The sequence below is a fragment of the Monodon monoceros genome, unplaced genomic scaffold, assembly GCF_005190385.1.
Source record: "Monodon monoceros isolate NGI ecotype Baffin Bay Population unplaced genomic scaffold, NGI_Narwhal_1 Super_Scaffold_3, whole genome shotgun sequence".
NCBI lineage: Eukaryota > Metazoa > Chordata > Mammalia > Artiodactyla > Monodontidae > Monodon > Monodon monoceros.
In genome coordinates this window covers 67,288,774-67,293,384 of record NW_021703780.1, presented here as the reverse complement: position 1 = coordinate 67,293,384, position 4,611 = coordinate 67,288,774, and positions in this window count along the sequence as shown.

The following is a 4,611-nucleotide window of genomic DNA, read 5'->3' as shown; positions in this document are numbered from 1 at the left end:
TTGGCTCCTGAAATGCTTTTTCTTTGATGTGAATGCAGCCAGTGCTGGTTCAGAGGAAGAAGGGTGGAGGGAGAAGTAGGGAGGTTGGCGCAGTCGGTTCTGAGCTGCTGCTGCTGCTTCCCAAGCACCACCAGGTTCGCCTGCAACCTGCCTTCCAGCCCAGAGGCGGAAGCTCTCACCCTCAGCTGGCCCGGCCCCAGGGGTCTAGGGAGCTGCCTCACAGTCTGACCCCTGTGGTCCGAGGTCTCCTGGGGTAGGGAGGGCACTCGCTTATTGCTCCAGTTCCTTCCCATGCCCTCTTAACCAGCAGCCTCAGAGAAGCAGAGGCAAACAGGGTAGCCCCATCCTGAGAAAGAATGAAGCTCTCGGGTCGGCATCAGAGCTGCAGGCAGCAAGAAAAACAAGAATCTCCCACCCAGCACCACAGACCCAGCAGTCCTCAATTCCAAGTGTGCAGAACTGCCTCCCCACGACTTGTGAAAATGCAGTTTCCTGGGCCTTGCCTCTGGGGCCGGACTCTGTATTTGACAGCTGGTCCAGGAGCTTCTGCTCACACTTAGAAAGCTGTCCAGGCCCGAGCTCCAGCCTCTACGTGGGGCTGGTTCCCTCACCCCCGTGACCACAGCTTATTTCTCCCTTGCTCCCTGGGCTCAGCTACGGTAGGCCTTGCCTGTAGCCAAATGCATCGAACCTTATCCCGACCTAGGACAAACTAATGCCAGGGAAAGAGAGCTGGGTGCTCCCAGCCACTGGTGGGGTTCCCAGGAAATCCGGAGCCCTTGGGGAGATGAGATACTCACAGACATGTCTATTTGTCCGCCCAACAACCTGGACAGTATGAAGCAGTTACACCCACAGTCAGCTCACAAGGCTACTCAGCCAGCTTGGCTGGACCAGAGGCTGTGTGCCTGTGTTTAACACCAATTCCAAAGGGTGCCAGGAAGAGCAGGGGCGGGGAGGAGTCCTGAGCCGGGGCTTATCAGCCTGCTGGCACCAACTGGAGGCAACTTAAGCACCAGAAGCGGACATCAGGGCAAACACCAGGGAGGCTGGCACCAGGCACTGCAGGAAGCCCACATGGGTAGGGGGAGGAGGGGAGCAGGCAAGCCCTCTCTTCCCGCCTGGGACCAGTGGGATGGGGGGAAGAGGATAGTTCTCAGCCAGAGCTCTGGGTCCTGACACAACTCTGATGCCCCTTCTTGTATAATCCAAAATAAACTACAGTAAACCAGAAAAAAAGAGTAAGGAAATCCATGGAGGTCTGCAAAGCAGCAGCCTGGGGACAGGGAGCTGGGGTGGGTGCCACCTGGTGGTCATCCCTGGTACTGTGATGCCTGGAATGGATCCCCAAGGTGGGGCTGAGACAAGGAGTGGGACGGCAGCTGTTGTCCCAGGACTGGGCTGCAGCCAACCAGGACCAGAGGAGTGGGAGGTGAAGGTGACATTGCTGAACACCTCCTGCAAGCCAGCGCTTTATGTGTATACATCTATTTAGCCCTTCCACCTGGATCATCCCCATCTTTCAGATGAGGTAGAACTGAGGCTCAGATGAGACACCAGTTACTCCAGCACAGTAGTAAAAGGCAGAGCTGGGATTGGAACCCGGTTCTCTCTCACTCCGAGACCTCAGCCTCTGCACCCTCAGCCCCCTGGAGAAGGGGTTGTGCAGCGGGCACCTGGAGAAGGGCCTTGGGTCCTGCAGGACCATGGCCATGGTGAGCGTGGACAGAGCACGCTGGAGCTCAGATTCTGTACAGCTGTCAGCAAAGCCACCTGTGGTCCTTGGGGCCTAAGGCCCATGCACGTAAGTTTCTAGAAGCAAATGGTGGGAAAAGGGCACCTGAGCCATGGACACAGGCCCAGGCCTGCAGGGAGGCTGGGGTAGACCTGCTGGGCCCATCTATATGCATCAGCCATGGCCCCAAGGACCTGGGCAGCCCTGGATAATCCAAGCAGAGGGACAGGACAGGCAGCTGCCCCAACACCCCAGCCTGCTAAGCCTCTCAAAACCCACACAGCTTGTGAGGGAAAAGACAAAGGCCTGGGCGGGCAGGCCCTTGGGGCTTAGGCAGGATGTGAAGGAAGTGACAATACTCCCAAGGCCCCAGACCTAGTCCTAAGACATCAGGGACACAGGAAACTGGGACACTTATGGACCCAGAGCCCATGATGAGCCTTTGAAACCCTGCTTCCTCTCTTTGGCTGAGAAGACATAGTATAAAACGTGCTTGGTAGGGACTTCCCTACAGGTCCAGCGATTAAGACTCCGCGCTTCCACTGCAGGGACGGCGGGTCTGATCCCTGGTCAGGGAACTAAGACCCCACATGCTGTGCGGTGTGGCCAAGCACGTGCAGGAAGCCCAGTCAGCTGGGCCCTCATGAGAGTCCGAGGAACCTGTTATTTCCTCCTTAGCCCCTGGCCAGGGAGGATGAGAAGCCAGGACACAGTGTCCAAGGCTCTCCTTGGCCTGACCTCCCAGCCAGAAAGGCCTGGCCAAGCCTCATGGCTTAGGCAGCTGAGTGGGAGGTCAGTATGGCCTGGGGAGGGTCAGCTCCAGGGCCCCACAACAGCCTCAGGACAAACTCCTGGCACCAGTGAAGGGCCTCCCAGCCCAGCTGGCAGGGAGGGGAGGCCAGGGATCACTTTTCTTGGCACCACCCCACAGCCGTGCATGTGACATGGCTACAGGGGTGAGGGGTGCCCTGGGGACTTCTCGGTTCTCAGGCGAGGCTGAGCTAGGTGAGCCTGACAAAATAATACAGGTCTTTTCTGCCTTCTTCTACTTACCATATGTTTTTAAGGTTCACCCATGTATCAGAATTTCATTTCTTTTTATTGCCAAATAATATATATTATTGTATGGTTATACCGCATTTTATTTTTCCATTCATCAGTTATTTCTCCTCTTTGTCTACTATAAGTAACGCTTCTATAAGCATTTGTGGTCTGGGGGGGACATATGTTCTCATTTCTCTTGGGTGTATACCTAGGATTGGAATTGCTGGTAACTATCTATGTTTAACTTTCTGAGGAACTGCAAGGCTGATGGCTGTGCCATTTTACATTCCCACCAGCAATGCATAACAGATCCAATTTCTCTTCACCCTTGCCAACACTTGTAATTATCTTTTTTATTACAGGTGAGGTGGTATCTCATGGTTTTGATCTGCATTCTCACGATGGATAATGGTGTGGAACATCTTTTTATATGCTTATTGGCCATTTGCACACCTTCTTTGGAGAAATATCTATATGGATTCTTTGCCTATTTTTAAAATTGGGTTATTTTTCTTCTTATTATTGAATTGTATGGACTGAATGTTTGTATCCCCTCAAAGTCCATATGTGGACATTCTCATCCCCAGTGTGATGAAATTTGGAGGTGGGGCCTTTGGAAGATAATTAGGGTTGGATAAGGTCATGAGGGTGGAGCTCTTACAATGGAATTAATGCCCTTTTAAAAGAGGAAGCAAAGGGGGCTTCCCTGGTGGCGCAGTGTTTTAGAATCTGCCTGCCAATGCAGGGGACACGGGTTCGAGCCCTGGTCTGGGAAGATCCCACATGTTGCAGAGCAACTAGGCCTGTGAGCCACAACTACTGAGCCTGCGCGTCTGGAGCCTGTGCTCCGCAACAAGAGAGGCCGCGATAGTGAGAGGCCCGCGCACCACGATGAAGAGTGGCCCCCGCTTGCCACAACTAGAGAAAGCCCTCGCACAAAAATGAAGACCCAACACAGCCAAAAAAAAAAAGAGGAAGCAAATAAGATCTGTCTTATGTTATGTGAGGACATAACTAAAAAGCCATCTGCATACCAGGAAGAGGGCTTTCAGACACCAAATCTGAGGGCACCTTGATCTTGGACTTTCCAGAACTATGATAAATAAATAATTGTTGGCTAAACCACCCAGTCTATGGTAATTTATAACAGTAGCCCAAACTAAGACAAATTGTAAGAGTTCTTTATTTATGTAGTCCAGATACAAGTCCCTTATCAGAATTATGATTTGAAAATATTTTCTCCTGTTCTGTGGGTCTGCCATTTTTTAAAATCTTTTTTGTTGAGATAATTGTGGATTCACAAGAAGTTGCAAAAAAGAAGAGGTCTCATGACCTCAACCAACTTTCTCCAGTGGTGGCATCTTACATAACTATTGTGCATCACCAAGACCAGGACATGCACGTTTGTACAACGTCTCAGGTGACCACAAACCTTACTCAGATTTCACCAGTTCCTGTCTTTTTCATAGGACTTGAAGGCCTTCACTTCTTGTCCTTTCTGTGGTAAGGACGGGGGGGCAGAATGTGAGGTGTCTCACTGCAGCCGGGGACCAAATGCTCCTTTCTCTCCCAGTGAGGACATCTGTGCTTCCAGGATCTCCGTGTGGAGATCCACACAGACGCCTCTTGCAGCAGAGCTGGGGTCACAACCGTTCCCTCATCTCACCAAAGATCCCCTCCCCGGATGTTGTGTGTAGGGGGATCCAGGTTCTGCCACAAAGAAAGCTGCCACCTAAAATAGCCTGTCCTTCCCAGCCTCCGGGACAATGGGTTTTGGGGGTGGGTATTACTTTAATAATTAAAGCATTTCAGAGACAGGTTCCAGCCCTCCT